The sequence below is a fragment of the Hoplias malabaricus genome, chromosome 2 (genome assembly GCF_029633855.1).
Source record: "Hoplias malabaricus isolate fHopMal1 chromosome 2, fHopMal1.hap1, whole genome shotgun sequence".
Lineage (NCBI taxonomy): Eukaryota > Metazoa > Chordata > Actinopteri > Characiformes > Erythrinidae > Hoplias > Hoplias malabaricus.
The window spans coordinates 75133919-75159998 of record NC_089801.1 but is presented as its reverse complement, the minus strand read 5'-3'; the positions used below and the strand labels follow the sequence as shown (position 1 = coordinate 75159998).

Sequence of the window (26080 nt, the reverse complement as noted above, 5' to 3'; positions counted from 1 at the left end):
TGCACAGATTATCCCACCCTGACCTTTGTTCAGTCTGCACCCTCCGCAAGAGTCTTAGACCTCCAGCAGAGGAGCGGAAGGCCTGCCGTTAGCCGTCATATCTCGGGTTTCTCTTCAGTCACGTACAAATCTTTCGCCTTTTACTAAAGATTTCCGTGGAGGGGAACGTTGACGAGTTTTGTGTATTTTTGAAGGCTCTGTTGCTGCAGAGCTACACATTTTCTTCCTGTATAATGACAGAGCGACAGCCGTCTTTGGAGCACGCCTTGCCACAAGTTCCTGTAGCAGCAGCTCTTAGCTTCTGTTTGCAGTTCTTGGTGGGAGGAGCCTCCGGTGTGGTGGTGGTGTCTGAGTGGGAGGGGTCAAGGTCTGACGACCAGGTTTAAATACCCTCCAGTAGTTGCTGGTTTGCGGCAGGGTGCTCCGGGCCGGCCGGGCCTTTCCGGTTATCGCTTCTCGGCCTTTTGGCTAAGATCAAGTGTAGTATCTGTTCTTATCAGTTTAATATCTGATACGTCCTCTATACGAGGACTACATATTAAATTGATTTTTTGAGCAGGGAGACGGAAGAGGGGCTTGCTCCGTCCGCTCCACGCATCGACCCGGTATTGCAGTACTTCTGGGAACGGTGCACCTCCTTAAACTGGTTAAAAGTCAGAAAGAAATAAGTTAGGACATGGGTACGGCTTTATGATGTTGCCTTCTCGAGGCTGTTCTCTTTTTAATCTGTTTCATGGTTTTCCCTCCATTTTTCTTTTTTTTTTTTTTTTTTTTTTTTAAATACAAATCTATGATCTCATGTTTTTCTCGTCTGTGTTGACCTCTAATTGGCGTGTTAATTTATGCACAGATTATCCCACCCTGACCTTTGTTCAGTCTGCACCCTCCGCAAGAGTCTTAGACCTCCAGCAGAGGAGCGGAAGGCCTGCCGTTAGCCGTCATATCTCGGGTTTCTCTTCAGTCACGTACAAATCTTTCGCCTTTTACTAAAGATTTCCGTGGAGGGGAACGTTGACGAGTTTTGTGTATTTTTGAAGGCTCTGTTGCTGCAGAGCTACACATTTTCTTCCTGTATAATGACAGAGCGACAGCCGTCTTTGGAGCACGCCTTGCCACAAGTTCCTGTAGCAGCAGCTCTTAGCTTCTGTTTGCAGTTCTTGGTGGGAGGAGCCTCCGGTGTGGTGGTGGTGTCTGAGTGGGAGGGGTCAAGGTCTGACGACCAGGTTTAAATACCCTCCAGTAGTTGCTGGTTTGCGGCAGGGTGCTCCGGGCCGGCCGGGCCTTTCCGGTTATCGCTTCTCGGCCTTTTGGCTAAGATCAAGCGTAGTATCTGTTCTTATCAGTTTAATATCTGATACGTCCTCTATACGAGGACTACATATTAAATTGATTTTTTGAGCAGGGAGACGGAAGAGGGGCTTGCTCCGTCCGCTCCACGCATCGACCCGGTATTGCAGTACTTCTGGGAACGGTGCACCTCCTTAAACTGGTTAAAAGTCAGAAAGAAATAAGTTAGGACATGGGTACGGCTTTATGATGTTGCCTTCTCGAGGCTGTTGTCTTTTTAATCTGTTTCATGGTTTTCCCTCCATTTTTCTTCTTTTTTTTTTTTTTTTTTTTTTTAAATACAAATCTATGATCTCATGTTTTTCTCGTCTGTGTTGACCTCTAATTGGCGTGTTAATTTATGCACAGATTATCCCACCCTGACCTTTGTTCAGTCTGCACCCTCCGCAAGAGTCTTAGACCTCCAGCAGAGGAGCGGAAGGCCTGCCGTTAGCCGTCATATCTCGGGTTTCTCTTCAGTCACGTACAAATCTTTCGCCTTTTACTAAAGATTTCCGTGGAGGGGAACGTTGACGAGTTTTGTGTATTTTTGAAGGCTCTGTTGCTGCAGAGCTACACATTTTCTTCCTGTATAATGACAGAGCGACAGCCGTCTTTGGAGCACGCCTTGCCACAAGTTCCTGTAGCAGCAGCTCTTAGCTTCTGTTTGCAGTTCTTGGTGGGAGGAGCCTCCGGTGTGGTGGTGGTGTCTGAGTGGGAGGGGTCAAGGTCTGACGACCAGGTTTAAATACCCTCCAGTAGTTGCTGGTTTGCGGCAGGGTGCTCCGGGCCGGCCGGGCCTTTCCGGTTATCGCTTCTCGGCCTTTTGGCTAAGATCAAGCGTAGTATCTGTTCTTATCAGTTTAATATCTGATACGTCCTCTATACGAGGACTACATATTAAATTGATTTTTTGAGCAGGGAGACGGAAGAGGGGCTTGCTCCGTCCGCTCCACGCATCGACCCGGTATTGCAGTACTTCTGGGAACGGTGCACCTCCTTAAACTGGTTAAAAGTCAGAAAGAAATAAGTTAGGACATGGGTACGGCTTTATGATGTTGCCTTCTCGAGGCTGTTGTCTTTTTAATCTGTTTCATGGTTTTCCCTCCATTTTTCTTCTTTTTTTTTTTTTTTTTTTTTTTTAAATACAAATCTATGATCTCATGTTTTTCTCGTCTGTGTTGACCTCTAATTGGCGTGTTAATTTATGCACAGATTATCCCACCCTGACCTTTGTTCAGTCTGCACCCTCCGCAAGAGTCTTAGACCTCCAGCAGAGGAGCGGAAGGCCTGCCGTTAGCCGTCATATCTCGGGTTTCTCTTCAGTCACGTACAAATCTTTCGCCTTTTACTAAAGATTTCCGTGGAGGGGAACGTTGACGAGTTTTGTGTATTTTTGAAGGCTCTGTTGCTGCAGAGCTACACATTTTCTTCCTGTATAATGACAGAGCGACAGCCGTCTTTGGAGCACGCCTTGCCACAAGTTCCTGTAGCAGCAGCTCTTAGCTTCTGTTTGCAGTTCTTGGTGGGAGGAGCCTCCGGTGTGGTGGTGGTGTCTGAGTGGGAGGGGTCAAGGTCTGACGACCAGGTTTAAATACCCTCCAGTAGTTGCTGGTTTGCGGCAGGGTGCTCCGGGCCGGCCGGGCCTTTCCGGTTATCGCTTCTCGGCCTTTTGGCTAAGATCAAGCGTAGTATCTGTTCTTATCAGTTTAATATCTGATACGTCCTCTATACGAGGACTACATATTAAATTGATTTTTTGAGCAGGGAGACGGAAGAGGGGCTTGCTCCGTCCGCTCCACGCATCGACCCGGTATTGCAGTACTTCTGGGAACGGTGCACCTCCTTAAACTGGTTAAAAGTCAGAAAGAAATAAGTTAGGACATGGGTACGGCTTTATGATGTTGCCTTCTCGAGGCTGTTGTCTTTTTAATCTGTTTCATGGTTTTCCCTCCATTTTTCTTCTTTTTTTTTTTTTTTTTTTTTTTTAAATACAAATCTATGATCTCATGTTTTTCTCGTCTGTGTTGACCTCTAATTGGCGTGTTAATTTATGCACAGATTATCCCACCCTGACCTTTGTTCAGTCTGCACCCTCCGCAAGAGTCTTAGACCTCCAGCAGAGGAGCGGAAGGCCTGCCGTTAGCCGTCATATCTCGGGTTTCTCTTCAGTCACGTACAAATCTTTCGCCTTTTACTAAAGATTTCCGTGGAGGGGAACGTTGACGAGTTTTGTGTATTTTTGAAGGCTCTGTTGCTGCAGAGCTACACATTTTCTTCCTGTATAATGACAGAGCGACAGCCGTCTTTGGAGCACGCCTTGCCACAAGTTCCTGTAGCAGCAGCTCTTAGCTTCTGTTTGCAGTTCTTGGTGGGAGGAGCCTCCGGTGTGGTGGTGGTGTCTGAGTGGGAGGGGTCAAGGTCTGACGACCAGGTTTAAATACCCTCCAGTAGTTGCTGGTTTGCGGCAGGGTGCTCCGGGCCGGCCGGGCCTTTCCGGTTATCGCTTCTCGGCCTTTTGGCTAAGATCAAGCGTAGTATCTGTTCTTATCAGTTTAATATCTGATACGTCCTCTATACGAGGACTACATATTAAATTGATTTTTTGAGCAGGGAGACGGAAGAGGGGCTTGCTCCGTCCGCTCCACGCATCGACCCGGTATTGCAGTACTTCTGGGAACGGTGCACCTCCTTAAACTGGTTAAAAGTCAGAAAGAAATAAGTTAGGACATGGGTACGGCTTTATGATGTTGCCTTCTCGAGGCTGTTGTCTTTTTAATCTGTTTCATGGTTTTCCCTCCATTTTTCTTCTTTTTTTTTTTTTTTTTTTTTTTTAAATACAAATCTATGATCTCATGTTTTTCTCGTCTGTGTTGACCTCTAATTGGCGTGTTAATTTATGCACAGATTATCCCACCCTGACCTTTGTTCAGTCTGCACCCTCCGCAAGAGTCTTAGACCTCCAGCAGAGGAGCGGAAGGCCTGCCGTTAGCCGTCATATCTCGGGTTTCTCTTCAGTCACGTACAAATCTTTCGCCTTTTACTAAAGATTTCCGTGGAGGGGAACGTTGACGAGTTTTGTGTATTTTTGAAGGCTCTGTTGCTGCAGAGCTACACATTTTCTTCCTGTATAATGACAGAGCGACAGCCGTCTTTGGAGCACGCCTTGCCACAAGTTCCTGTAGCAGCAGCTCTTAGCTTCTGTTTGCAGTTCTTGGTGGGAGGAGCCTCCGGTGTGGTGGTGGTGTCTGAGTGGGAGGGGTCAAGGTCTGACGACCAGGTTTAAATACCCTCCAGTAGTTGCTGGTTTGCGGCAGGGTGCTCCGGGCCGGCCGGGCCTTTCCGGTTATCGCTTCTCGGCCTTTTGGCTAAGATCAAGCGTAGTATCTGTTCTTATCAGTTTAATATCTGATACGTCCTCTATACGAGGACTACATATTAAATTGATTTTTTGAGCAGGGAGACGGAAGAGGGGCTTGCTCCGTCCGCTCCACGCATCGACCCGGTATTGCAGTACTTCTGGGAACGGTGCACCTCCTTAAACTGGTTAAAAGTCAGAAAGAAATAAGTTAGGACATGGGTACGGCTTTATGATGTTGCCTTCTCGAGGCTGTTGTCTTTTTAATCTGTTTCATGGTTTTCCCTCCATTTTTCTTCTTTTTTTTTTTTTTTTTTTTTTTTAAATACAAATCTATGATCTCATGTTTTTCTCGTCTGTGTTGACCTCTAATTGGCGTGTTAATTTATGCACAGATTATCCCACCCTGACCTTTGTTCAGTCTGCACCCTCCGCAAGAGTCTTAGACCTCCAGCAGAGGAGCGGAAGGCCTGCCGTTAGCCGTCATATCTCGGGTTTCTCTTCAGTCACGTACAAATCTTTCGCCTTTTACTAAAGATTTCCGTGGAGGGGAACGTTGACGAGTTTTGTGTATTTTTGAAGGCTCTGTTGCTGCAGAGCTACACATTTTCTTCCTGTATAATGACAGAGCGACAGCCGTCTTTGGAGCACGCCTTGCCACAAGTTCCTGTAGCAGCAGCTCTTAGCTTCTGTTTGCAGTTCTTGGTGGGAGGAGCCTCCGGTGTGGTGGTGGTGTCTGAGTGGGAGGGGTCAAGGTCTGACGACCAGGTTTAAATACCCTCCAGTAGTTGCTGGTTTGCGGCAGGGTGCTCCGGGCCGGCCGGGCCTTTCCGGTTATCGCTTCTCGGCCTTTTGGCTAAGATCAAGCGTAGTATCTGTTCTTATCAGTTTAATATCTGATACGTCCTCTATACGAGGACTACATATTAAATTGATTTTTTGAGCAGGGAGACGGAAGAGGGGCTTGCTCCGTCCGCTCCACGCATCGACCCGGTATTGCAGTACTTCTGGGAACGGTGCACCTCCTTAAACTGGTTAAAAGTCAGAAAGAAATAAGTTAGGACATGGGTACGGCTTTATGATGTTGCCTTCTCGAGGCTGTTGTCTTTTTAATCTGTTTCATGGTTTTCCCTCCATTTTTCTTCTTTTTTTTTTTTTTTTTTTTTTTTAAATACAAATCTATGATCTCATGTTTTTCTCGTCTGTGTTGACCTCTAATTGGCGTGTTAATTTATGCACAGATTATCCCACCCTGACCTTTGTTCAGTCTGCACCCTCCGCAAGAGTCTTAGACCTCCAGCAGAGGAGCGGAAGGCCTGCCGTTAGCCGTCATATCTCGGGTTTCTCTTCAGTCACGTACAAATCTTTCGCCTTTTACTAAAGATTTCCGTGGAGGGGAACGTTGACGAGTTTTGTGTATTTTTGAAGGCTCTGTTGCTGCAGAGCTACACATTTTCTTCCTGTATAATGACAGAGCGACAGCCGTCTTTGGAGCACGCCTTGCCACAAGTTCCTGTAGCAGCAGCTCTTAGCTTCTGTTTGCAGTTCTTGGTGGGAGGAGCCTCCGGTGTGGTGGTGGTGTCTGAGTGGGAGGGGTCAAGGTCTGACGACCAGGTTTAAATACCCTCCAGTAGTTGCTGGTTTGCGGCAGGGTGCTCCGGGCCGGCCGGGCCTTTCCGGTTATCGCTTCTCGGCCTTTTGGCTAAGATCAAGCGTAGTATCTGTTCTTATCAGTTTAATATCTGATACGTCCTCTATACGAGGACTACATATTAAATTGATTTTTTGAGCAGGGAGACGGAAGAGGGGCTTGCTCCGTCCGCTCCACGCATCGACCCGGTATTGCAGTACTTCTGGGAACGGTGCACCTCCTTAAACTGGTTAAAAGTCAGAAAGAAATAAGTTAGGACATGGGTACGGCTTTATGATGTTGCCTTCTCGAGGCTGTTGTCTTTTTAATCTGTTTCATGGTTTTCCCTCCATTTTTCTTCTTTTTTTTTTTTTTTTTTTTTTTTAAATACAAATCTATGATCTCATGTTTTTCTCGTCTGTGTTGACCTCTAATTGGCGTGTTAATTTATGCACAGATTATCCCACCCTGACCTTTGTTCAGTCTGCACCCTCCGCAAGAGTCTTAGACCTCCAGCAGAGGAGCGGAAGGCCTGCCGTTAGCCGTCATATCTCGGGTTTCTCTTCAGTCACGTACAAATCTTTCGCCTTTTACTAAAGATTTCCGTGGAGGGGAACGTTGACGAGTTTTGTGTATTTTTGAAGGCTCTGTTGCTGCAGAGCTACACATTTTCTTCCTGTATAATGACAGAGCGACAGCCGTCTTTGGAGCACGCCTTGCCACAAGTTCCTGTAGCAGCAGCTCTTAGCTTCTGTTTGCAGTTCTTGGTGGGAGGAGCCTCCGGTGTGGTGGTGGTGTCTGAGTGGGAGGGGTCAAGGTCTGACGACCAGGTTTAAATACCCTCCAGTAGTTGCTGGTTTGCGGCAGGGTGCTCCGGGCCGGCCGGGCCTTTCCGGTTATCGCTTCTCGGCCTTTTGGCTAAGATCAAGCGTAGTATCTGTTCTTATCAGTTTAATATCTGATACGTCCTCTATACGAGGACTACATATTAAATTGATTTTTTGAGCAGGGAGACGGAAGAGGGGCTTGCTCCGTCCGCTCCACGCATCGACCCGGTATTGCAGTACTTCTGGGAACGGTGCACCTCCTTAAACTGGTTAAAAGTCAGAAAGAAATAAGTTAGGACATGGGTACGGCTTTATGATGTTGCCTTCTCGAGGCTGTTGTCTTTTTAATCTGTTTCATGGTTTTCCCTCCATTTTTCTTCTTTTTTTTTTTTTTTTTTTTTTTTAAATACAAATCTATGATCTCATGTTTTTCTCGTCTGTGTTGACCTCTAATTGGCGTGTTAATTTATGCACAGATTATCCCACCCTGACCTTTGTTCAGTCTGCACCCTCCGCAAGAGTCTTAGACCTCCAGCAGAGGAGCGGAAGGCCTGCCGTTAGCCGTCATATCTCGGGTTTCTCTTCAGTCACGTACAAATCTTTCGCCTTTTACTAAAGATTTCCGTGGAGGGGAACGTTGACGAGTTTTGTGTATTTTTGAAGGCTCTGTTGCTGCAGAGCTACACATTTTCTTCCTGTATAATGACAGAGCGACAGCCGTCTTTGGAGCACGCCTTGCCACAAGTTCCTGTAGCAGCAGCTCTTAGCTTCTGTTTGCAGTTCTTGGTGGGAGGAGCCTCCGGTGTGGTGGTGGTGTCTGAGTGGGAGGGGTCAAGGTCTGACGACCAGGTTTAAATACCCTCCAGTAGTTGCTGGTTTGCGGCAGGGTGCTCCGGGCCGGCCGGGCCTTTCCGGTTATCGCTTCTCGGCCTTTTGGCTAAGATCAAGCGTAGTATCTGTTCTTATCAGTTTAATATCTGATACGTCCTCTATACGAGGACTACATATTAAATTGATTTTTTGAGCAGGGAGACGGAAGAGGGGCTTGCTCCGTCCGCTCCACGCATCGACCCGGTATTGCAGTACTTCTGGGAACGGTGCACCTCCTTAAACTGGTTAAAAGTCAGAAAGAAATAAGTTAGGACATGGGTACGGCTTTATGATGTTGCCTTCTCGAGGCTGTTGTCTTTTTAATCTGTTTCATGGTTTTCCCTCCATTTTTCTTCTTTTTTTTTTTTTTTTTTTTTTTTAAATACAAATCTATGATCTCATGTTTTTCTCGTCTGTGTTGACCTCTAATTGGCGTGTTAATTTATGCACAGATTATCCCACCCTGACCTTTGTTCAGTCTGCACCCTCCGCAAGAGTCTTAGACCTCCAGCAGAGGAGCGGAAGGCCTGCCGTTAGCCGTCATATCTCGGGTTTCTCTTCAGTCACGTACAAATCTTTCGCCTTTTACTAAAGATTTCCGTGGAGGGGAACGTTGACGAGTTTTGTGTATTTTTGAAGGCTCTGTTGCTGCAGAGCTACACATTTTCTTCCTGTATAATGACAGAGCGACAGCCGTCTTTGGAGCACGCCTTGCCACAAGTTCCTGTAGCAGCAGCTCTTAGCTTCTGTTTGCAGTTCTTGGTGGGAGGAGCCTCCGGTGTGGTGGTGGTGTCTGAGTGGGAGGGGTCAAGGTCTGACGACCAGGTTTAAATACCCTCCAGTAGTTGCTGGTTTGCGGCAGGGTGCTCCGGGCCGGCCGGGCCTTTCCGGTTATCGCTTCTCGGCCTTTTGGCTAAGATCAAGCGTAGTATCTGTTCTTATCAGTTTAATATCTGATACGTCCTCTATACGAGGACTACATATTAAATTGATTTTTTGAGCAGGGAGACGGAAGAGGGGCTTGCTCCGTCCGCTCCACGCATCGACCCGGTATTGCAGTACTTCTGGGAACGGTGCACCTCCTTAAACTGGTTAAAAGTCAGAAAGAAATAAGTTAGGACATGGGTACGGCTTTATGATGTTGCCTTCTCGAGGCTGTTGTCTTTTTAATCTGTTTCATGGTTTTCCCTCCATTTTTCTTCTTTTTTTTTTTTTTTTTTTTTTTTAAATACAAATCTATGATCTCATGTTTTTCTCGTCTGTGTTGACCTCTAATTGGCGTGTTAATTTATGCACAGATTATCCCACCCTGACCTTTGTTCAGTCTGCACCCTCCGCAAGAGTCTTAGACCTCCAGCAGAGGAGCGGAAGGCCTGCCGTTAGCCGTCATATCTCGGGTTTCTCTTCAGTCACGTACAAATCTTTCGCCTTTTACTAAAGATTTCCGTGGAGGGGAACGTTGACGAGTTTTGTGTATTTTTGAAGGCTCTGTTGCTGCAGAGCTACACATTTTCTTCCTGTATAATGACAGAGCGACAGCCGTCTTTGGAGCACGCCTTGCCACAAGTTCCTGTAGCAGCAGCTCTTAGCTTCTGTTTGCAGTTCTTGGTGGGAGGAGCCTCCGGTGTGGTGGTGGTGTCTGAGTGGGAGGGGTCAAGGTCTGACGACCAGGTTTAAATACCCTCCAGTAGTTGCTGGTTTGCGGCAGGGTGCTCCGGGCCGGCCGGGCCTTTCCGGTTATCGCTTCTCGGCCTTTTGGCTAAGATCAAGCGTAGTATCTGTTCTTATCAGTTTAATATCTGATACGTCCTCTATACGAGGACTACATATTAAATTGATTTTTTGAGCAGGGAGACGGAAGAGGGGCTTGCTCCGTCCGCTCCACGCATCGACCCGGTATTGCAGTACTTCTGGGAACGGTGCACCTCCTTAAACTGGTTAAAAGTCAGAAAGAAATAAGTTAGGACATGGGTACGGCTTTATGATGTTGCCTTCTCGAGGCTGTTGTCTTTTTAATCTGTTTCATGGTTTTCCCTCCATTTTTCTTCTTTTTTTTTTTTTTTTTTTTTTTTAAATACAAATCTATGATCTCATGTTTTTCTCGTCTGTGTTGACCTCTAATTGGCGTGTTAATTTATGCACAGATTATCCCACCCTGACCTTTGTTCAGTCTGCACCCTCCGCAAGAGTCTTAGACCTCCAGCAGAGGAGCGGAAGGCCTGCCGTTAGCCGTCATATCTCGGGTTTCTCTTCAGTCACGTACAAATCTTTCGCCTTTTACTAAAGATTTCCGTGGAGGGGAACGTTGACGAGTTTTGTGTATTTTTGAAGGCTCTGTTGCTGCAGAGCTACACATTTTCTTCCTGTATAATGACAGAGCGACAGCCGTCTTTGGAGCACGCCTTGCCACAAGTTCCTGTAGCAGCAGCTCTTAGCTTCTGTTTGCAGTTCTTGGTGGGAGGAGCCTCCGGTGTGGTGGTGGTGTCTGAGTGGGAGGGGTCAAGGTCTGACGACCAGGTTTAAATACCCTCCAGTAGTTGCTGGTTTGCGGCAGGGTGCTCCGGGCCGGCCGGGCCTTTCCGGTTATCGCTTCTCGGCCTTTTGGCTAAGATCAAGCGTAGTATCTGTTCTTATCAGTTTAATATCTGATACGTCCTCTATACGAGGACTACATATTAAATTGATTTTTTGAGCAGGGAGACGGAAGAGGGGCTTGCTCCGTCCGCTCCACGCATCGACCCGGTATTGCAGTACTTCTGGGAACGGTGCACCTCCTTAAACTGGTTAAAAGTCAGAAAGAAATAAGTTAGGACATGGGTACGGCTTTATGATGTTGCCTCCTCGAGGCTGTTCTCTTTTTAATCTGTTTCATGGTTTTCCCTCCATTTTTCTTCTTTTTTTTTTTTTTTTTTTTTTTTTAAATACAAATCTATGATCTCATGTTTTTCTCGTCTGTGTTGACCTCTAATTGGCGTGTTAATTTATGCACAGATTATCCCACCCTGACCTTTGTTCAGTCTGCACCCTCCGCAAGAGTCTTAGACCTCCAGCAGAGGAGCGGAAGGCCTGCCGTTAGCCGTCATATCTCGGGTTTCTCTTCAGTCACGTACAAATCTTTCGCCTTTTACTAAAGATTTCCGTGGAGGGGAACGTTGACGAGTTTTGTGTATTTTTGAAGGCTCTGTTGCTGCAGAGCTACACATTTTCTTCCTGTATAATGACAGAGCGACAGCCGTCTTTGGAGCACGCCTTGCCACAAGTTCCTGTAGCAGCAGCTCTTAGCTTCTGTTTGCAGTTCTTGGTGGGAGGAGCCTCCGGTGTGGTGGTGGTGTCTGAGTGGGAGGGGTCAAGGTCTGACGACCAGGTTTAAATACCCTCCAGTAGTTGCTGGTTTGCGGCAGGGTGCTCCGGGCCGGCCGGGCCTTTCCGGTTATCGCTTCTCGGCCTTTTGGCTAAGATCAAGCGTAGTATCTGTTCTTATCAGTTTAATATCTGATACGTCCTCTATACGAGGACTACATATTAAATTGATTTTTTGAGCAGGGAGACGGAAGAGGGGCTTGCTCCGTCCGCTCCACGCATCGACCCGGTATTGCAGTACTTCTGGGAACGGTGCACCTCCTTAAACTGGTTAAAAGTCAGAAAGAAATAAGTTAGGACATGGGTACGGCTTTATGATGTTGCCTCCTCGAGGCTGTTCTCTTTTTAATCTGTTTCATGGTTTTCCCTCCATTTTTCTTCTTTTTTTTTTTTTTTTTTTTTTTTTAAATACAAATCTATGATCTCATGTTTTTCTCGTCTGTGTTGACCTCTAATTGGCGTGTTAATTTATGCACAGATTATCCCACCCTGACCTTTGTTCAGTCTGCACCCTCCGCAAGAGTCTTAGACCTCCAGCAGAGGAGCGGAAGGCCTGCCGTTAGCCGTCATATCTCGGGTTTCTCTTCAGTCACGTACAAATCTTTCGCCTTTTACTAAAGATTTCCGTGGAGGGGAACGTTGACGAGTTTTGTGTATTTTTGAAGGCTCTGTTGCTGCAGAGCTACACATTTTCTTCCTGTATAATGACAGAGCGACAGCCGTCTTTGGAGCACGCCTTGCCACAAGTTCCTGTAGCAGCAGCTCTTAGCTTCTGTTTGCAGTTCTTGGTGGGAGGAGCCTCTGGTGTGGTGGTGGTGTCTGAGTGGGAGGGGTCAAGGTCTGACGACCAGGTTTAAATACCCTCCAGTAGTTGCTGGTTTGCGGCAGGGTGCTCCGGGCCGGCCGGGCCTTTCCGGTTATCGCTTCTCGGCCTTTTGGCTAAGATCAAGCGTAGTATCTGTTCTTATCAGTTTAATATCTGATACGTCCTCTATACGAGGACTACATATTAAATTGATTTTTTGAGCAGGGAGACGGAAGAGGGGCTTGCTCCGTCCGCTCCACGCATCGACCCGGTATTGCAGTACTTCTGGGAACGGTGCACCTCCTTAAACTGGTTAAAAGTCAGAAAGAAATAAGTTAGGACATGGGTACGGCTTTATGATGTTGCCTTCTCGAGGCTGTTGTCTTTTTAATCTGTTTCATGGTTTTCCCTCCATTTTTCTTCTTTTTTTTTTTTTTTTTTTTTTTTAAATACAAATCTATGATCTCATGTTTTTCTCGTCTGTGTTGACCTCTAATTGGCGTGTTAATTTATGCACAGATTATCCCACCCTGACCTTTGTTCAGTCTGCACCCTCCGCAAGAGTCTTAGACCTCCAGCAGAGGAGCGGAAGGCCTGCCGTTAGCCGTCATATCTCGGGTTTCTCTTCAGTCACGTACAAATCTTTCGCCTTTTACTAAAGATTTCCGTGGAGGGGAACGTTGACGAGTTTTGTGTATTTTTGAAGGCTCTGTTGCTGCAGAGCTACACATTTTCTTCCTGTATAATGACAGAGCGACAGCCGTCTTTGGAGCACGCCTTGCCACAAGTTCCTGTAGCAGCAGCTCTTAGCTTCTGTTTGCAGTTCTTGGTGGGAGGAGCCTCCGGTGTGGTGGTGGTGTCTGAGTGGGAGGGGTCAAGGTCTGACGACCAGGTTTAAATACCCTCCAGTAGTTGCTGGTTTGCGGCAGGGTGCTCCGGGCCGGCCGGGCCTTTCCGGTTATCGCTTCTCGGCCTTTTGGCTAAGATCAAGCGTAGTATCTGTTCTTATCAGTTTAATATCTGATACGTCCTCTATACGAGGACTACATATTAAATTGATTTTTTGAGCAGGGAGACGGAAGAGGGGCTTGCTCCGTCCGCTCCACGCATCGACCCGGTATTGCAGTACTTCTGGGAACGGTGCACCTCCTTAAACTGGTTAAAAGTCAGAAAGAAATAAGTTAGGACATGGGTACGGCTTTATGATGTTGCCTCCTCGAGGCTGTTCTCTTTTTAATCTGTTTCATGGTTTTCCCTCCATTTTTCTTCTTTTTTTTTTTTTTTTTTTTTTTTTAAATACAAATCTATGATCTCATGTTTTTCTCGTCTGTGTTGACCTCTAATTGGCGTGTTAATTTATGCACAGATTATCCCACCCTGACCTTTGTTCAGTCTGCACCCTCCGCAAGAGTCTTAGACCTCCAGCAGAGGAGCGGAAGGCCTGCCGTTAGCCGTCATATCTCGGGTTTCTCTTCAGTCACGTACAAATCTTTCGCCTTTTACTAAAGATTTCCGTGGAGGGGAACGTTGACGAGTTTTGTGTATTTTTGAAGGCTCTGTTGCTGCAGAGCTACACATTTTCTTCCTGTATAATGACAGAGCGACAGCCGTCTTTGGAGCACGCCTTGCCACAAGTTCCTGTAGCAGCAGCTCTTAGCTTCTGTTTGCAGTTCTTGGTGGGAGGAGCCTCCGGTGTGGTGGTGGTGTCTGAGTGGGAGGGGTCAAGGTCTGACGACCAGGTTTAAATACCCTCCAGTAGTTGCTGGTTTGCGGCAGGGTGCTCCGGGCCGGCCGGGCCTTTCCGGTTATCGCTTCTCGGCCTTTTGGCTAAGATCAAGCGTAGTATCTGTTCTTATCAGTTTAATATCTGATACGTCCTCTATACGAGGACTACATATTAAATTGATTTTTTGAGCAGGGAGACGGAAGAGGGGCTTGCTCCGTCCGCTCCACGCATCGACCCGGTATTGCAGTACTTCTGGGAACGGTGCACCTCCTTAAACTGGTTAAAAGTCAGAAAGAAATAAGTTAGGACATGGGTACGGCTTTATGATGTTGCCTTCTCGAGGCTGTTGTCTTTTTAATCTGTTTCATGGTTTTCCCTCCATTTTTCTTCTTTTTTTTTTTTTTTTTTTTTTTTAAATACAAATCTATGATCTCATGTTTTTCTCGTCTGTGTTGACCTCTAATTGGCGTGTTAATTTATGCACAGATTATCCCACCCTGACCTTTGTTCAGTCTGCACCCTCCGCAAGAGTCTTAGACCTCCAGCAGAGGAGCGGAAGGCCTGCCGTTAGCCGTCATATCTCGGGTTTCTCTTCAGTCACGTACAAATCTTTCGCCTTTTACTAAAGATTTCCGTGGAGGGGAACGTTGACGAGTTTTGTGTATTTTTGAAGGCTCTGTTGCTGCAGAGCTACACATTTTCTTCCTGTATAATGACAGAGCGACAGCCGTCTTTGGAGCACGCCTTGCCACAAGTTCCTGTAGCAGCAGCTCTTAGCTTCTGTTTGCAGTTCTTGGTGGGAGGAGCCTCCGGTGTGGTGGTGGTGTCTGAGTGGGAGGGGTCAAGGTCTGACGACCAGGTTTAAATACCCTCCAGTAGTTGCTGGTTTGCGGCAGGGTGCTCCGGGCCGGCCGGGCCTTTCCGGTTATCGCTTCTCGGCCTTTTGGCTAAGATCAAGCGTAGTATCTGTTCTTATCAGTTTAATATCTGATACGTCCTCTATACGAGGACTACATATTAAATTGATTTTTTGAGCAGGGAGACGGAAGAGGGGCTTGCTCCGTCCGCTCCACGCATCGACCCGGTATTGCAGTACTTCTGGGAACGGTGCACCTCCTTAAACTGGTTAAAAGTCAGAAAGAAATAAGTTAGGACATGGGTACGGCTTTATGATGTTGCCTTCTCGAGGCTGTTGTCTTTTTAATCTGTTTCATGGTTTTCCCTCCATTTTTCTTCTTTTTTTTTTTTTTTTTTTTTTTTAAATACAAATCTATGATCTCATGTTTTTCTCGTCTGTGTTGACCTCTAATTGGCGTGTTAATTTATGCACAGATTATCCCACCCTGACCTTTGTTCAGTCTGCACCCTCCGCAAGAGTCTTAGACCTCCAGCAGAGGAGCGGAAGGCCTGCCGTTAGCCGTCATATCTCGGGTTTCTCTTCAGTCACGTACAAATCTTTCGCCTTTTACTAAAGATTTCCGTGGAGGGGAACGTTGACGAGTTTTGTGTATTTTTGAAGGCTCTGTTGCTGCAGAGCTACACATTTTCTTCCTGTATAATGACAGAGCGACAGCCGTCTTTGGAGCACGCCTTGCCACAAGTTCCTGTAGCAGCAGCTCTTAGCTTCTGTTTGCAGTTCTTGGTGGGAGGAGCCTCCGGTGTGGTGGTGGTGTCTGAGTGGGAGGGGTCAAGGTCTGACGACCAGGTTTAAATACCCTCCAGTAGTTGCTGGTTTGCGGCAGGGTGCTCCGGGCCGGCCGGGCCTTTCCGGTTATCGCTTCTCGGCCTTTTGGCTAAGATCAAGCGTAGTATCTGTTCTTATCAGTTTAATATCTGATACGTCCTCTATACGAGGACTACATATTAAATTGATTTTTTGAGCAGGGAGACGGAAGAGGGGCTTGCTCCGTCCGCTCCACGCATCGACCCGGTATTGCAGTACTTCTGGGAACGGTGCACCTCCTTAAACTGGTTAAAAGTCAGAAAGAAATAAGTTAGGACATGGGTACGGCTTTATGATGTTGCCTTCTCGAGGCTGTTGTCTTTTTAATCTGTTTCATGGTTTTCCCTCCATTTTTCTTCTTTTTTTTTTTTTTTTTTTTTTTTAAATACAAATCTATGATCTCATGTTTTTCTCGTCTGTGTTGACCTCTAATTGGCGTGTTAATTTATGCACAGATTATCCCACCCTGACCTTTGTTCAGTCTGCACCCTCCGCAAGAGTCTTAGACCTCCAGCAGAGGAGCGGAAGGCCTGCCGTTAGCCGTCATATCTCGGGTTTCTCTTCAGTCACGTACAAATCTTTCGCCTTTTACTAAAGATTTCCGTGGAGGGGAACGTTGACGAGTTTTGTGTATTTTTGAAGGCTCTGTTGCTGCAGAGCTACACATTTTCTTCCTGTATAATGACAGAGCGACAGCCGTCTTTGGAGCACGCCTTGCCACAAGTTCCTGTAGCAGCAGCTCTTAGCTTCTGTTTGCAGTTCTTGGTGGGAGGAGCCTCCGGTGTGGTGGTGGTGTCTGAGTGGGAGGGGTCAAGGTCTGACGACCAGGTTTAAATACCCTCCAGTAGTTGCTGGTTTGCGGCAGGGTGCTCCGGGCCGGCCGGGCCTTTCCGGTTATCGCTTCTCGGCCTTTTGGCTAAGATCAAGCGTAGTATCTGTTCTTATCAGTTTAATATCTGATACGTCCTCTATACGAGGACTACATATTAAATTGATTTTTTGAGCAGGGAGACGGAAGAGGGGCTTGCTCCGTCCGCTCCACGCATCGACCCGGTATTGCAGTACTTCTGGGAACGGTGCACCTCCTTAAACTGGTTAAAAGTCAGAAAGAAATAAGTTAGGACATGGGTACGGCTTTATGATGTTGCCTTCTCGAGGCTGTTCTCTTTTTAATCTGTTTCATGGTTTTCCCTCCATTTTTCTTCTTTTTTTTTTTTTTTTTTTTTTTTAAATACAAATCTATGATCTCATGTTTTTCTCGTCTGTGTTGACCTCTAATTGGCGTGTTAATTTATGCACAGATTATCCCACCCTGACCTTTGTTCAGTCTGCACCCTCCGCAAGAGTCTTAGACCTCCAGCAGAGGAGCGGAAGGCCTGCCGTTAGCCGTCATATCTCGGGTTTCTCTTCAGTCACGTACAAATCTTTCGCCTTTTACTAAAGATTTCCGTGGAGGGGAACGTTGACGAGTTTTGTGTATTTTTGAAGGCTCTGTTGCTGCAGAGCTACACATTTTCTTCCTGTATAATGACAGAGCGACAGCCGTCTTTGGAGCACGCCTTGCCACAAGTTCCTGTAGCAGCAGCTCTTAGCTTCTGTTTGCAGTTCTTGGTGGGAGGAGCCTCCGGTGTGGTGGTGGTGTCTGAGTGGGAGGGGTCAAGGTCTGACGACCAGGTTTAAATACCCTCCAGTAGTTGCTGGTTTGCGGCAGGGTGCTCCGGGCCGGCCGGGCCTTTCCGGTTATCGCTTCTCGGCCTTTTGGCTAAGATCAAGCGTAGTATCTGTTCTTATCAGTTTAATATCTGATACGTCCTCTATACGAGGACTACATATTAAATTGATTTTTTGAGCAGGGAGACGGAAGAGGGGCTTGCTCCGTCCGCTCCACGCATCGACCCGGTATTGCAGTACTTCTGGGAACGGTGCACCTCCTTAAACTGGTTAAAAGTCAGAAAGAAATAAGTTAGGACATGGGTACGGCTTTATGATGTTGCCTTCTCGAGGCTGTTGTCTTTTTAATCTGTTTCATGGTTTTCCCTCCATTTTTCTTCTTTTTTTTTTTTTTTTTTTTTTTAAATACAAATCTATGATCTCATGTTTTTCTCGTCTGTGTTGACCTCTAATTGGCGTGTTAATTTATGCACAGATTATCCCACCCTGACCTTTGTTCAGTCTGCACCCTCCGCAAGAGTCTTAGACCTCCAGCAGAGGAGCGGAAGGCCTGCCGTTAGCCGTCATATCTCGGGTTTCTCTTCAGTCACGTACAAATCTTTCGCCTTTTACTAAAGATTTCCGTGGAGGGGAACGTTGACGAGTTTTGTGTATTTTTGAAGGCTCTGTTGCTGCAGAGCTACACATTTTCTTCCTGTATAATGACAGAGCGACAGCCGTCTTTGGAGCACGCCTTGCCACAAGTTCCTGTAGCAGCAGCTCTTAGCTTCTGTTTGCAGTTCTTGGTGGGAGGAGCCTCCGGTGTGGTGGTGGTGTCTGAGTGGGAGGGGTCAAGGTCTGACGACCAGGTTTAAATACCCTCCAGTAGTTGCTGGTTTGCGGCAGGGTGCTCCGGGCCGGCCGGGCCTTTCCGGTTATCGCTTCTCGGCCTTTTGGCTAAGATCAAGCGTAGTATCTGTTCTTATCAGTTTAATATCTGATACGTCCTCTATACGAGGACTACATATTAAATTGATTTTTTGAGCAGGGAGACGGAAGAGGGGCTTGCTCCGTCCGCTCCACGCATCGACCCGGTATTGCAGTACTTCTGGGAACGGTGCACCTCCTTAAACTGGTTAAAAGTCAGAAAGAAATAAGTTAGGACATGGGTACGGCTTTATGATGTTGCCTTCTCGAGGCTGTTGTCTTTTTAATCTGTTTCATGGTTTTCCCTCCATTTTTCTTCTTTTTTTTTTTTTTTTTTTTTTTAAATACAAATCTATGATCTCATGTTTTTCTCGTCTGTGTTGACCTCTAATTGGCGTGTTAATTTATGCACAGATTATCCCACCCTGACCTTTGTTCAGTCTGCACCCTCCGCAAGAGTCTTAGACCTCCAGCAGAGGAGCGGAAGGCCTGCCGTTAGCCGTCATATCTCGGGTTTCTCTTCAGTCACGTACAAATCTTTCGCCTTTTACTAAAGATTTCCGTGGAGGGGAACGTTGACGAGTTTTGTGTATTTTTGAAGGCTCTGTTGCTGCAGAGCTACACATTTTCTTCCTGTATAATGACAGAGCGACAGCCGTCTTTGGAGCACGCCTTGCCACAAGTTCCTGTAGCAGCAGCTCTTAGCTTCTGTTTGCAGTTCTTGGTGGGAGGAGCCTCCGGTGTGGTGGTGGTGTCTGAGTGGGAGGGGTCAAGGTCTGACGACCAGGTTTAAATACCCTCCAGTAGTTGCTGGTTTGCGGCAGGGTGCTCCGGGCCGGCCGGGCCTTTCCGGTTATCGCTTCTCGGCCTTTTGGCTAAGATCAAGCGTAGTATCTGTTCTTATCAGTTTAATATCTGATACGTCCTCTATACGAGGACTACATATTAAATTGATTTTTTGAGCAGGGAGACGGAAGAGGGGCTTGCTCCGTCCGCTCCACGCATCGACCCGGTATTGCAGTACTTCTGGGAACGGTGCACCTCCTTAAACTGGTTAAAAGTCAGAAAGAAATAAGTTAGGACATGGGTACGGCTTTATGATGTTGCCTTCTCGAGGCTGTTGTCTTTTTAATCTGTTTCATGGTTTTCCCTCCATTTTTCTTCTTTTTTTTTTTTTTTTTTTTTTTTAAATACAAATCTATGATCTCATGTTTTTCTCGTCTGTGTTGACCTCTAATTGGCGTGTTAATTTATGCACAGATTATCCCACCCTGACCTTTGTTCAGTCTGCACCCTCCGCAAGAGTCTTAGACCTCCAGCAGAGGAGCGGAAGGCCTGCCGTTAGCCGTCATATCTCGGGTTTCTCTTCAGTCACGTACAAATCTTTCGCCTTTTACTAAAGATTTCCGTGGAGGGGAACGTTGACGAGTTTTGTGTATTTTTGAAGGCTCTGTTGCTGCAGAGCTACACATTTTCTTCCTGTATAATGACAGAGCGACAGCCGTCTTTGGAGCACGCCTTGCCACAAGTTCCTGTAGCAGCAGCTCTTAGCTTCTGTTTGCAGTTCTTGGTGGGAGGAGCCTCCGGTGTGGTGGTGGTGTCTGAGTGGGAGGGGTCAAGGTCTGACGACCAGGTTTAAATACCCTCCAGTAGTTGCTGGTTTGCGGCAGGGTGCTCCGGGCCGGCCGGGCCTTTCCGGTTATCGCTTCTCGGCCTTTTGGCTAAGATCAAGCGTAGTATCTGTTCTTATCAGTTTAATATCTGATACGTCCTCTATACGAGGACTACATATTAAATTGATTTTTTGAGCAGGGAGACGGAAGAGGGGCTTGCTCCGTCCGCTCCACGCATCGACCCGGTATTGCAGTACTTCTGGGAACGGTGCACCTCCTTAAACTGGTTAAAAGTCAGAAAGAAATAAGTTAGGACATGGGTACGGCTTTATGATGTTGCCTTCTCGAGGCTGTTGTCTTTTTAATCTGTTTCATGGTTTTCCCTCCATTTTTCTTCTTTTTTTTTTTTTTTTTTTTTTTAAATACAAATCTATGATCTCATGTTTTTCTCGTCTGTGTTGACCTCTAATTGGCGTGTTAATTTATGCACAGATTATCCCACCCTGACCTTTGTTCAGTCTGCACCCTCCGCAAGAGTCTTAGACCTCCAGCAGAGGAGCGGAAGGCCTGCCGTTAGCCGTCATATCTCGGGTTTCTCTTCAGTCACGTACAAATCTTTCGCCTTTTACTAAAGATTTCCGTGGAGGGGAACGTTGACGAGTTTTGTGTATTTTTGAAGGCTCTGTTGCTGCAGAGCTACACATTTTCTTCCTGTATAATGACAGAGCGACAGCCGTCTTTGGAGCACGCCTTGCCACAAGTTCCTGTAGCAGCAGCTCTTAGCTTCTGTTTGCAGTTCTTGGTGGGAGGAGCCTCCGGTGTGGTGGTGGTGTCTGAGTGGGAGGGGTCAAGGTCTGACGACCAGGTTTAAATACCCTCCAGTAGTTGCTGGTTTGCGGCAGGGTGCTCCGGGCCGGCCGGGCCTTTCCGGTTATCGCTTCTCGGCCTTTTGGCTAAGATCAAGCGTAGTATCTGTTCTTATCAGTTTAATATCTGATACGTCCTCTATACGAGGACTACATATTAAATTGATTTTTTGAGCAGGGAGACGGAAGAGGGGCTTGCTCCGTCCGCTCCACGCATCGACCCGGTATTGCAGTACTTCTGGGAACGGTGCACCTCCTTAAACTGGTTAAAAGTCAGAAAGAAATAAGTTAGGACATGGGTACGGCTTTATGATGTTGCCTTCTCGAGGCTGTTCTCTTTTTAATCTGTTTCATGGTTTTCCCTCCATTTTTCTTCTTTTTTTTTTTTTTTTTTTTTTTTAAATACAAATCTATGATCTCATGTTTTTCTCGTCTGTGTTGACCTCTAATTGGCGTGTTAATTTATGCACAGATTATCCCACCCTGACCTTTGTTCAGTCTGCACCCTCCGCAAGAGTCTTAGACCTCCAGCAGAGGAGCGGAAGGCCTGCCGTTAGCCGTCATATCTCGGGTTTCTCTTCAGTCACGTACAAATCTTTCGCCTTTTACTAAAGATTTCCGTGGAGGGGAACGTTGACGAGTTTTGTGTATTTTTGAAGGCTCTGTTGCTGCAGAGCTACACATTTTCTTCCTGTATAATGACAGAGCGACAGCCGTCTTTGGAGCACGCCTTGCCACAAGTTCCTGTAGCAGCAGCTCTTAGCTTCTGTTTGCAGTTCTTGGTGGGAGGAGCCTCCGGTGTGGTGGTGGTGTCTGAGTGGGAGGGGTCAAGGTCTGACGACCAGGTTTAAATACCCTCCAGTAGTTGCTGGTTTGCGGCAGGGTGCTCCGGGCCGGCCGGGCCTTTCCGGTTATCGCTTCTCGGCCTTTTGGCTAAGATCAAGCGTAGTATCTGTTCTTATCAGTTTAATATCTGATACGTCCTCTATACGAGGACTACATATTAAATTGATTTTTTGAGCAGGGAGACGGAAGAGGGGCTTGCTCCGTCCGCTCCACGCATCGACCCGGTATTGCAGTACTTCTGGGAACGGTGCACCTCCTTAAACTGGTTAAAAGTCAGAAAGAAATAAGTTAGGACATGGGTACGGCTTTATGATGTTGCCTTCTCGAGGCTGTTGTCTTTTTAATCTGTTTCATGGTTTTCCCTCCATTTTTCTTCTTTTTTTTTTTTTTTTTTTTTTTAAATACAAATCTATGATCTCATGTTTTTCTCGTCTGTGTTGACCTCTAATTGGCGTGTTAATTTATGCACAGATTATCCCACCCTGACCTTTGTTCAGTCTGCACCCTCCGCAAGAGTCTTAGACCTCCAGCAGAGGAGCGGAAGGCCTGCCGTTAGCCGTCATATCTCGGGTTTCTCTTCAGTCACGTACAAATCTTTCGCCTTTTACTAAAGATTTCCGTGGAGGGGAACGTTGACGAGTTTTGTGTATTTTTGAAGGCTCTGTTGCTGCAGAGCTACACATTTTCTTCCTGTATAATGACAGAGCGACAGCCGTCTTTGGAGCACGCCTTGCCACAAGTTCCTGTAGCAGCAGCTCTTAGCTTCTGTTTGCAGTTCTTGGTGGGAGGAGCCTCCGGTGTGGTGGTGGTGTCTGAGTGGGAGGGGTCAAGGTCTGACGACCAGGTTTAAATACCCTCCAGTAGTTGCTGGTTTGCGGCAGGGTGCTCCGGGCCGGCCGGGCCTTTCCGGTTATCGCTTCTCGGCCTTTTGGCTAAGATCAAGCGTAGTATCTGTTCTTATCAGTTTAATATCTGATACGTCCTCTATACGAGGACTACATATTAAATTGATTTTTTGAGCAGGGAGACGGAAGAGGGGCTTGCTCCGTCCGCTCCACGCATCGACCCGGTATTGCAGTACTTCTGGGAACGGTGCACCTCCTTAAACTGGTTAAAAGTCAGAAAGAAATAAGTTAGGACATGGGTACGGCTTTATGATGTTGCCTTCTCGAGGCTGTTGTCTTTTTAATCTGTTTCATGGTTTTCCCTCCATTTTTCTTCTTTTTTTTTTTTTTTTTTTTTTTTAAATACAAATCTATGATCTCATGTTTTTCTCGTCTGTGTTGACCTCTAATTGGCGTGTTAATTTATGCACAGATTATCCCACCCTGACCTTTGTTCAGTCTGCACCCTCCGCAAGAGTCTTAGACCTCCAGCAGAGGAGCGGAAGGCCTGCCGTTAGCCGTCATATCTCGGGTTTCTCTTCAGTCACGTACAAATCTTTCGCCTTTTACTAAAGATTTCCGTGGAGGGGAACGTTGACGAGTTTTGTGTATTTTTGAAGGCTCTGTTGCTGCAGAGCTACACATTTTCTTCCTGTATAATGACAGAGCGACAGCCGTCTTTGGAGCACGCCTTGCCACAAGTTCCTGTAGCAGCAGCTCTTAGCTTCTGTTTGCAGTTCTTGGTGGGAGGAGCCTCCGGTGTGGTGGTGGTGTCTGAGTGGGAGGGGTCAAGGTCTGACGACCAGGTTTAAATACCCTCCAGTAGTTGCTGGTTTGCGGCAGGGTGCTCCGGGCCGGCCGGGCCTTTCCGGTTATCGCTTCTCGGCCTTTTGGCTAAGATCAAGCGTAGTATCTGTTCTTATCAGTTTAATATCTGATACGTCCTCTATACGAGGACTACATATTAAATTGATTTTTTGAGCAGGGAGACGGAAGAGGGGCTTGCTCCGTCCGCTCCACGCATCGACCCGGTATTGCAGTACTTCTGGGAACGGTGCACCTCCTTAAACTGGTTAAAAGTCAGAAAGAAATAAGTTAGGACATGGGTACGGCTTTATGATGTTGCCTTCTCGAGGCTGTTGTCTTTTTAATCTGTTTCATGGTTTTCCCTCCATTTTTCTTCTTTTTTTTTTTTTTTTTTTTTTTTAAATACAAATCTATGATCTCATGTTTTTCTCGTCTGTGTTGACCTCTAATTGGCGTGTTAATTTATGCACAGATTATCCCACCCTGACCTTTGTTCAGTCTGCACCCTCCGCAAGAGTCTTAGACCTCCAGCAGAGGAGCGGAAGGCCTGCCGTTAGCCGTCATATCTCGGGTTTCTCTTCAGTCACGTACAAATCTTTCGCCTTTTACTAAAGATTTCCGTGGAGGGGAACGTTGACGAGTTTTGTGTATTTTTGAAGGCTCTGTTGCTGCAGAGCTACACATTTTCTTCCTGTATAATGACAGAGCGACAGCCGTCTTTGGAGCACGCCTTGCCACAAGTTCCTGTAGCAGCAGCTCTTAGCTTCTGTTTGCAGTTCTTGGTGGGAGGAGCCTCCGGTGTGGTGGTGGTGTCTGAGTGGGAGGGGTCAAGGTCTGACGACCAGGTTTAAATACCCTCCAGTAGTTGCTGGTTTGCGGCAGGGTGCTCCGGGCCGGCCGGGCCTTTCCGGTTATCGCTTCTCGGCCTTTTGGCTAAGATCAAGCGTAGTATCTGTTCTTATCAGTTTAATATCTGATACGTCCTCTATACGAGGACTACATATTAAATTGATTTTTTGAGCAGGGAGACGGAAGAGGGGCTTGCTCCGTCCGCTCCACGCATCGACCCGGTATTGCAGTACTTCTGGGAACGGTGCACCTCCTTAAACTGGTTAAAAGTCAGAAAGAAATAAGTTAGGACATGGGTACGGCTTTATGATGTTGCCTTCTCGAGGCTGTTGTCTTTTTAATCTGTTTCATGGTTTTCCCTCCATTTTTCTTCTTTTTTTTTTTTTTTTTTTTTTTTAAATACAAATCTATGATCTCATGTTTTTCTCGTCTGTGTTGACCTCTAATTGGCGTGTTAATTTATGCACAGATTATCCCACCCTGACCTTTGTTCAGTCTGCACCCTCCGCAAGAGTCTTAGACCTCCAGCAGAGGAGCGGAAGGCCTGCCGTTAGCCGTCATATCTCGGGTTTCTCTTCAGTCACGTACAAATCTTTCGCCTTTTACTAAAGATTTCCGTGGAGGGGAACGTTGACGAGTTTTGTGTATTTTTGAAGGCTCTGTTGCTGCAGAGCTACACATTTTCTTCCTGTATAATGACAGAGCGACAGCCGTCTTTGGAGCACGCCTTGCCACAAGTTCCTGTAGCAGCAGCTCTTAGCTTCTGTTTGCAGTTCTTGGTGGGAGGAGCCTCCGGTGTGGTGGTGGTGTCTGAGTGGGAGGGGTCAAGGTCTGACGACCAGGTTTAAATACCCTCCAGTAGTTGCTGGTTTGCGGCAGGGTGCTCCGGGCCGGCCGGGCCTTTCCGGTTATCGCTTCTCGGCCTTTTGGCTAAGATCAAGCGTAGTATCTGTTCTTATCAGTTTAATATCTGATACGTCCTCTATACGAGGACTACATATTAAATTGATTTTTTGAGCAGGGAGACGGAAGAGGGGCTTGCTCCGTCCGCTCCACGCATCGACCCGGTATTGCAGTACTTCTGGGAACGGTGCACCTCCTTAAACTGGTTAAAAGTCAGAAAGAAATAAGTTAGGACATGGGTACGGCTTTATGATGTTGCCTCCTCGAGGCTGTTCTCTTTTTAATCTGTTTCATGGTTTTCCCTCCATTTTTCTTCTTTTTTTTTTTTTTTTTTTTTTTTAAATACAAATCTATGATCTCATGTTTTTCTCGTCTGTGTTGACCTCTAATTGGCGTGTTAATTTATGCACAGATTATCCCACCCTGACCTTTGTTCAGTCTGCACCCTCCGCAAGAGTCTTAGACCTCCAGCAGAGGAGCGGAAGGCCTGCCGTTAGCCGTCATATCTCGGGTTTCTCTTCAGTCACGTACAAATCTTTCGCCTTTTACTAAAGATTTCCGTGGAGGGGAACGTTGACGAGTTTTGTGTATTTTTGAAGGCTCTGTTGCTGCAGAGCTACACATTTTCTTCCTGTATAATGACAGAGCGACAGCCGTCTTTGGAGCACGCCTTGCCACAAGTTCCTGTAGCAGCAGCTCTTAGCTTCTGTTTGCAGTTCTTGGTGGGAGGAGCCTCCGGTGTGGTGGTGGTGTCTGAGTGGGAGGGGTCAAGGTCTGACGACCAGGTTTAAATACCCTCCAGTAGTTGCTGGTTTGCGGCAGGGTGCTCCGGGCCGGCCGGGCCTTTCCGGTTATCGCTTCTCGGCCTTTTGGCTAAGATCAAGCGTAGTATCTGTTCTTATCAGTTTAATATCTGATACGTCCTCTATACGAGGACTACATATTAAATTGATTTTTTGAGCAGGGAGACGGAAGAGGGGCTTGCTCCGTCCGCTCCACGCATCGACCCGGTATTGCAGTACTTCTGGGAACGGTGCACCTCCTTAAACTGGTTAAAAGTCAGAAAGAAATAAGTTAGGACATGGGTACGGCTTTATGATGTTGCCTTCT

General features: G+C 46.8%; 62 non-coding genes across 62 annotated transcripts; all 62 read left to right on the top strand.

The window, feature by feature from the left end:
• The first annotated feature begins 99 nt into the window (after positions 1-99).
• Positions 100-213, top strand: LOC136688732 (U5 spliceosomal RNA). The gene has a single exon (XR_010801421.1). It is a non-coding gene; the product is annotated as a U5 spliceosomal RNA (small nuclear RNA).
• A 235-nt stretch (positions 214-448) lies between these two features.
• LOC136688184 (U2 spliceosomal RNA) lies at positions 449-639 on the top strand. The gene has a single exon (XR_010800891.1). It is a non-coding gene; the product is annotated as a U2 spliceosomal RNA (small nuclear RNA).
• Positions 640-942: 303 nt separating this feature from the next.
• On the top strand, positions 943-1056 carry LOC136688731 (U5 spliceosomal RNA). The gene has a single exon (XR_010801420.1). It is a non-coding gene; the product is annotated as a U5 spliceosomal RNA (small nuclear RNA).
• Positions 1057-1291: 235 nt separating this feature from the next.
• On the top strand, positions 1292-1482 carry LOC136688342 (U2 spliceosomal RNA). Its single transcript, XR_010801047.1, has one exon. It is a non-coding gene; the product is annotated as a U2 spliceosomal RNA (small nuclear RNA).
• Positions 1483-1787: 305 nt separating this feature from the next.
• On the top strand, positions 1788-1901 carry LOC136688730 (U5 spliceosomal RNA). The gene has a single exon (XR_010801419.1). It is a non-coding gene; the product is annotated as a U5 spliceosomal RNA (small nuclear RNA).
• A 235-nt stretch (positions 1902-2136) lies between these two features.
• On the top strand, positions 2137-2327 carry LOC136688341 (U2 spliceosomal RNA). The gene has a single exon (XR_010801046.1). It is a non-coding gene; the product is annotated as a U2 spliceosomal RNA (small nuclear RNA).
• A 306-nt stretch (positions 2328-2633) lies between these two features.
• LOC136688729 (U5 spliceosomal RNA) lies at positions 2634-2747 on the top strand. Its single transcript, XR_010801418.1, has one exon. It is a non-coding gene; the product is annotated as a U5 spliceosomal RNA (small nuclear RNA).
• A 235-nt stretch (positions 2748-2982) lies between these two features.
• Positions 2983-3173, top strand: LOC136688340 (U2 spliceosomal RNA). Its single transcript, XR_010801045.1, has one exon. It is a non-coding gene; the product is annotated as a U2 spliceosomal RNA (small nuclear RNA).
• Positions 3174-3479: 306 nt separating this feature from the next.
• Positions 3480-3593, top strand: LOC136688728 (U5 spliceosomal RNA). Its single transcript, XR_010801417.1, has one exon. It is a non-coding gene; the product is annotated as a U5 spliceosomal RNA (small nuclear RNA).
• Positions 3594-3828: 235 nt separating this feature from the next.
• On the top strand, positions 3829-4019 carry LOC136688339 (U2 spliceosomal RNA). Its single transcript, XR_010801044.1, has one exon. It is a non-coding gene; the product is annotated as a U2 spliceosomal RNA (small nuclear RNA).
• Positions 4020-4325: 306 nt separating this feature from the next.
• Positions 4326-4439, top strand: LOC136688727 (U5 spliceosomal RNA). The gene has a single exon (XR_010801416.1). It is a non-coding gene; the product is annotated as a U5 spliceosomal RNA (small nuclear RNA).
• Positions 4440-4674: 235 nt separating this feature from the next.
• On the top strand, positions 4675-4865 carry LOC136688338 (U2 spliceosomal RNA). Its single transcript, XR_010801043.1, has one exon. It is a non-coding gene; the product is annotated as a U2 spliceosomal RNA (small nuclear RNA).
• A 306-nt stretch (positions 4866-5171) lies between these two features.
• On the top strand, positions 5172-5285 carry LOC136688726 (U5 spliceosomal RNA). The gene has a single exon (XR_010801415.1). It is a non-coding gene; the product is annotated as a U5 spliceosomal RNA (small nuclear RNA).
• Positions 5286-5520: 235 nt separating this feature from the next.
• On the top strand, positions 5521-5711 carry LOC136688337 (U2 spliceosomal RNA). Its single transcript, XR_010801042.1, has one exon. It is a non-coding gene; the product is annotated as a U2 spliceosomal RNA (small nuclear RNA).
• Positions 5712-6017: 306 nt separating this feature from the next.
• On the top strand, positions 6018-6131 carry LOC136688725 (U5 spliceosomal RNA). The gene has a single exon (XR_010801414.1). It is a non-coding gene; the product is annotated as a U5 spliceosomal RNA (small nuclear RNA).
• Positions 6132-6366: 235 nt separating this feature from the next.
• Positions 6367-6557, top strand: LOC136688336 (U2 spliceosomal RNA). The gene has a single exon (XR_010801041.1). It is a non-coding gene; the product is annotated as a U2 spliceosomal RNA (small nuclear RNA).
• Positions 6558-6863: 306 nt separating this feature from the next.
• Positions 6864-6977, top strand: LOC136688724 (U5 spliceosomal RNA). Its single transcript, XR_010801413.1, has one exon. It is a non-coding gene; the product is annotated as a U5 spliceosomal RNA (small nuclear RNA).
• A 235-nt stretch (positions 6978-7212) lies between these two features.
• LOC136688335 (U2 spliceosomal RNA) lies at positions 7213-7403 on the top strand. The gene has a single exon (XR_010801040.1). It is a non-coding gene; the product is annotated as a U2 spliceosomal RNA (small nuclear RNA).
• Positions 7404-7709: 306 nt separating this feature from the next.
• LOC136688723 (U5 spliceosomal RNA) lies at positions 7710-7823 on the top strand. Its single transcript, XR_010801412.1, has one exon. It is a non-coding gene; the product is annotated as a U5 spliceosomal RNA (small nuclear RNA).
• A 235-nt stretch (positions 7824-8058) lies between these two features.
• On the top strand, positions 8059-8249 carry LOC136688334 (U2 spliceosomal RNA). The gene has a single exon (XR_010801039.1). It is a non-coding gene; the product is annotated as a U2 spliceosomal RNA (small nuclear RNA).
• A 306-nt stretch (positions 8250-8555) lies between these two features.
• On the top strand, positions 8556-8669 carry LOC136688722 (U5 spliceosomal RNA). Its single transcript, XR_010801411.1, has one exon. It is a non-coding gene; the product is annotated as a U5 spliceosomal RNA (small nuclear RNA).
• Positions 8670-8904: 235 nt separating this feature from the next.
• LOC136688333 (U2 spliceosomal RNA) lies at positions 8905-9095 on the top strand. The gene has a single exon (XR_010801038.1). It is a non-coding gene; the product is annotated as a U2 spliceosomal RNA (small nuclear RNA).
• A 306-nt stretch (positions 9096-9401) lies between these two features.
• On the top strand, positions 9402-9515 carry LOC136688721 (U5 spliceosomal RNA). The gene has a single exon (XR_010801410.1). It is a non-coding gene; the product is annotated as a U5 spliceosomal RNA (small nuclear RNA).
• Positions 9516-9750: 235 nt separating this feature from the next.
• Positions 9751-9941, top strand: LOC136688332 (U2 spliceosomal RNA). Its single transcript, XR_010801037.1, has one exon. It is a non-coding gene; the product is annotated as a U2 spliceosomal RNA (small nuclear RNA).
• Positions 9942-10247: 306 nt separating this feature from the next.
• Positions 10248-10361, top strand: LOC136688720 (U5 spliceosomal RNA). The gene has a single exon (XR_010801409.1). It is a non-coding gene; the product is annotated as a U5 spliceosomal RNA (small nuclear RNA).
• A 235-nt stretch (positions 10362-10596) lies between these two features.
• LOC136688331 (U2 spliceosomal RNA) lies at positions 10597-10787 on the top strand. Its single transcript, XR_010801036.1, has one exon. It is a non-coding gene; the product is annotated as a U2 spliceosomal RNA (small nuclear RNA).
• Positions 10788-11094: 307 nt separating this feature from the next.
• Positions 11095-11208, top strand: LOC136688719 (U5 spliceosomal RNA). The gene has a single exon (XR_010801408.1). It is a non-coding gene; the product is annotated as a U5 spliceosomal RNA (small nuclear RNA).
• Positions 11209-11443: 235 nt separating this feature from the next.
• On the top strand, positions 11444-11634 carry LOC136688330 (U2 spliceosomal RNA). The gene has a single exon (XR_010801035.1). It is a non-coding gene; the product is annotated as a U2 spliceosomal RNA (small nuclear RNA).
• A 307-nt stretch (positions 11635-11941) lies between these two features.
• On the top strand, positions 11942-12055 carry LOC136688718 (U5 spliceosomal RNA). The gene has a single exon (XR_010801407.1). It is a non-coding gene; the product is annotated as a U5 spliceosomal RNA (small nuclear RNA).
• Positions 12056-12290: 235 nt separating this feature from the next.
• LOC136688329 (U2 spliceosomal RNA) lies at positions 12291-12481 on the top strand. The gene has a single exon (XR_010801034.1). It is a non-coding gene; the product is annotated as a U2 spliceosomal RNA (small nuclear RNA).
• Positions 12482-12787: 306 nt separating this feature from the next.
• Positions 12788-12901, top strand: LOC136688717 (U5 spliceosomal RNA). Its single transcript, XR_010801406.1, has one exon. It is a non-coding gene; the product is annotated as a U5 spliceosomal RNA (small nuclear RNA).
• Positions 12902-13136: 235 nt separating this feature from the next.
• Positions 13137-13327, top strand: LOC136688328 (U2 spliceosomal RNA). Its single transcript, XR_010801033.1, has one exon. It is a non-coding gene; the product is annotated as a U2 spliceosomal RNA (small nuclear RNA).
• Positions 13328-13634: 307 nt separating this feature from the next.
• On the top strand, positions 13635-13748 carry LOC136688716 (U5 spliceosomal RNA). The gene has a single exon (XR_010801405.1). It is a non-coding gene; the product is annotated as a U5 spliceosomal RNA (small nuclear RNA).
• Positions 13749-13983: 235 nt separating this feature from the next.
• LOC136688326 (U2 spliceosomal RNA) lies at positions 13984-14174 on the top strand. Its single transcript, XR_010801032.1, has one exon. It is a non-coding gene; the product is annotated as a U2 spliceosomal RNA (small nuclear RNA).
• Positions 14175-14480: 306 nt separating this feature from the next.
• LOC136688715 (U5 spliceosomal RNA) lies at positions 14481-14594 on the top strand. Its single transcript, XR_010801404.1, has one exon. It is a non-coding gene; the product is annotated as a U5 spliceosomal RNA (small nuclear RNA).
• Positions 14595-14829: 235 nt separating this feature from the next.
• Positions 14830-15020, top strand: LOC136688325 (U2 spliceosomal RNA). The gene has a single exon (XR_010801031.1). It is a non-coding gene; the product is annotated as a U2 spliceosomal RNA (small nuclear RNA).
• Positions 15021-15326: 306 nt separating this feature from the next.
• On the top strand, positions 15327-15440 carry LOC136688714 (U5 spliceosomal RNA). Its single transcript, XR_010801403.1, has one exon. It is a non-coding gene; the product is annotated as a U5 spliceosomal RNA (small nuclear RNA).
• Positions 15441-15675: 235 nt separating this feature from the next.
• On the top strand, positions 15676-15866 carry LOC136688324 (U2 spliceosomal RNA). The gene has a single exon (XR_010801030.1). It is a non-coding gene; the product is annotated as a U2 spliceosomal RNA (small nuclear RNA).
• A 306-nt stretch (positions 15867-16172) lies between these two features.
• LOC136688713 (U5 spliceosomal RNA) lies at positions 16173-16286 on the top strand. Its single transcript, XR_010801402.1, has one exon. It is a non-coding gene; the product is annotated as a U5 spliceosomal RNA (small nuclear RNA).
• A 235-nt stretch (positions 16287-16521) lies between these two features.
• On the top strand, positions 16522-16712 carry LOC136688323 (U2 spliceosomal RNA). The gene has a single exon (XR_010801029.1). It is a non-coding gene; the product is annotated as a U2 spliceosomal RNA (small nuclear RNA).
• A 306-nt stretch (positions 16713-17018) lies between these two features.
• Positions 17019-17132, top strand: LOC136688712 (U5 spliceosomal RNA). The gene has a single exon (XR_010801401.1). It is a non-coding gene; the product is annotated as a U5 spliceosomal RNA (small nuclear RNA).
• A 235-nt stretch (positions 17133-17367) lies between these two features.
• On the top strand, positions 17368-17558 carry LOC136688322 (U2 spliceosomal RNA). Its single transcript, XR_010801028.1, has one exon. It is a non-coding gene; the product is annotated as a U2 spliceosomal RNA (small nuclear RNA).
• Positions 17559-17863: 305 nt separating this feature from the next.
• On the top strand, positions 17864-17977 carry LOC136688711 (U5 spliceosomal RNA). The gene has a single exon (XR_010801400.1). It is a non-coding gene; the product is annotated as a U5 spliceosomal RNA (small nuclear RNA).
• A 235-nt stretch (positions 17978-18212) lies between these two features.
• Positions 18213-18403, top strand: LOC136688321 (U2 spliceosomal RNA). The gene has a single exon (XR_010801027.1). It is a non-coding gene; the product is annotated as a U2 spliceosomal RNA (small nuclear RNA).
• Positions 18404-18708: 305 nt separating this feature from the next.
• LOC136688710 (U5 spliceosomal RNA) lies at positions 18709-18822 on the top strand. Its single transcript, XR_010801399.1, has one exon. It is a non-coding gene; the product is annotated as a U5 spliceosomal RNA (small nuclear RNA).
• A 235-nt stretch (positions 18823-19057) lies between these two features.
• On the top strand, positions 19058-19248 carry LOC136688320 (U2 spliceosomal RNA). The gene has a single exon (XR_010801026.1). It is a non-coding gene; the product is annotated as a U2 spliceosomal RNA (small nuclear RNA).
• Positions 19249-19554: 306 nt separating this feature from the next.
• Positions 19555-19668, top strand: LOC136688709 (U5 spliceosomal RNA). Its single transcript, XR_010801398.1, has one exon. It is a non-coding gene; the product is annotated as a U5 spliceosomal RNA (small nuclear RNA).
• Positions 19669-19903: 235 nt separating this feature from the next.
• Positions 19904-20094, top strand: LOC136688319 (U2 spliceosomal RNA). The gene has a single exon (XR_010801025.1). It is a non-coding gene; the product is annotated as a U2 spliceosomal RNA (small nuclear RNA).
• A 305-nt stretch (positions 20095-20399) lies between these two features.
• On the top strand, positions 20400-20513 carry LOC136688708 (U5 spliceosomal RNA). Its single transcript, XR_010801397.1, has one exon. It is a non-coding gene; the product is annotated as a U5 spliceosomal RNA (small nuclear RNA).
• A 235-nt stretch (positions 20514-20748) lies between these two features.
• LOC136688318 (U2 spliceosomal RNA) lies at positions 20749-20939 on the top strand. Its single transcript, XR_010801024.1, has one exon. It is a non-coding gene; the product is annotated as a U2 spliceosomal RNA (small nuclear RNA).
• Positions 20940-21245: 306 nt separating this feature from the next.
• On the top strand, positions 21246-21359 carry LOC136688706 (U5 spliceosomal RNA). Its single transcript, XR_010801396.1, has one exon. It is a non-coding gene; the product is annotated as a U5 spliceosomal RNA (small nuclear RNA).
• Positions 21360-21594: 235 nt separating this feature from the next.
• LOC136688317 (U2 spliceosomal RNA) lies at positions 21595-21785 on the top strand. The gene has a single exon (XR_010801023.1). It is a non-coding gene; the product is annotated as a U2 spliceosomal RNA (small nuclear RNA).
• Positions 21786-22090: 305 nt separating this feature from the next.
• On the top strand, positions 22091-22204 carry LOC136688705 (U5 spliceosomal RNA). Its single transcript, XR_010801395.1, has one exon. It is a non-coding gene; the product is annotated as a U5 spliceosomal RNA (small nuclear RNA).
• Positions 22205-22439: 235 nt separating this feature from the next.
• Positions 22440-22630, top strand: LOC136688316 (U2 spliceosomal RNA). Its single transcript, XR_010801022.1, has one exon. It is a non-coding gene; the product is annotated as a U2 spliceosomal RNA (small nuclear RNA).
• Positions 22631-22936: 306 nt separating this feature from the next.
• Positions 22937-23050, top strand: LOC136688704 (U5 spliceosomal RNA). Its single transcript, XR_010801394.1, has one exon. It is a non-coding gene; the product is annotated as a U5 spliceosomal RNA (small nuclear RNA).
• Positions 23051-23285: 235 nt separating this feature from the next.
• LOC136688315 (U2 spliceosomal RNA) lies at positions 23286-23476 on the top strand. The gene has a single exon (XR_010801021.1). It is a non-coding gene; the product is annotated as a U2 spliceosomal RNA (small nuclear RNA).
• A 306-nt stretch (positions 23477-23782) lies between these two features.
• LOC136688703 (U5 spliceosomal RNA) lies at positions 23783-23896 on the top strand. Its single transcript, XR_010801393.1, has one exon. It is a non-coding gene; the product is annotated as a U5 spliceosomal RNA (small nuclear RNA).
• A 235-nt stretch (positions 23897-24131) lies between these two features.
• On the top strand, positions 24132-24322 carry LOC136688314 (U2 spliceosomal RNA). Its single transcript, XR_010801020.1, has one exon. It is a non-coding gene; the product is annotated as a U2 spliceosomal RNA (small nuclear RNA).
• A 306-nt stretch (positions 24323-24628) lies between these two features.
• LOC136688702 (U5 spliceosomal RNA) lies at positions 24629-24742 on the top strand. The gene has a single exon (XR_010801392.1). It is a non-coding gene; the product is annotated as a U5 spliceosomal RNA (small nuclear RNA).
• Positions 24743-24977: 235 nt separating this feature from the next.
• Positions 24978-25168, top strand: LOC136688313 (U2 spliceosomal RNA). The gene has a single exon (XR_010801019.1). It is a non-coding gene; the product is annotated as a U2 spliceosomal RNA (small nuclear RNA).
• Positions 25169-25474: 306 nt separating this feature from the next.
• Positions 25475-25588, top strand: LOC136688701 (U5 spliceosomal RNA). Its single transcript, XR_010801391.1, has one exon. It is a non-coding gene; the product is annotated as a U5 spliceosomal RNA (small nuclear RNA).
• Positions 25589-25823: 235 nt separating this feature from the next.
• LOC136688312 (U2 spliceosomal RNA) lies at positions 25824-26014 on the top strand. The gene has a single exon (XR_010801018.1). It is a non-coding gene; the product is annotated as a U2 spliceosomal RNA (small nuclear RNA).
• Positions 26015-26080: the final 66 nt, after the last annotated feature.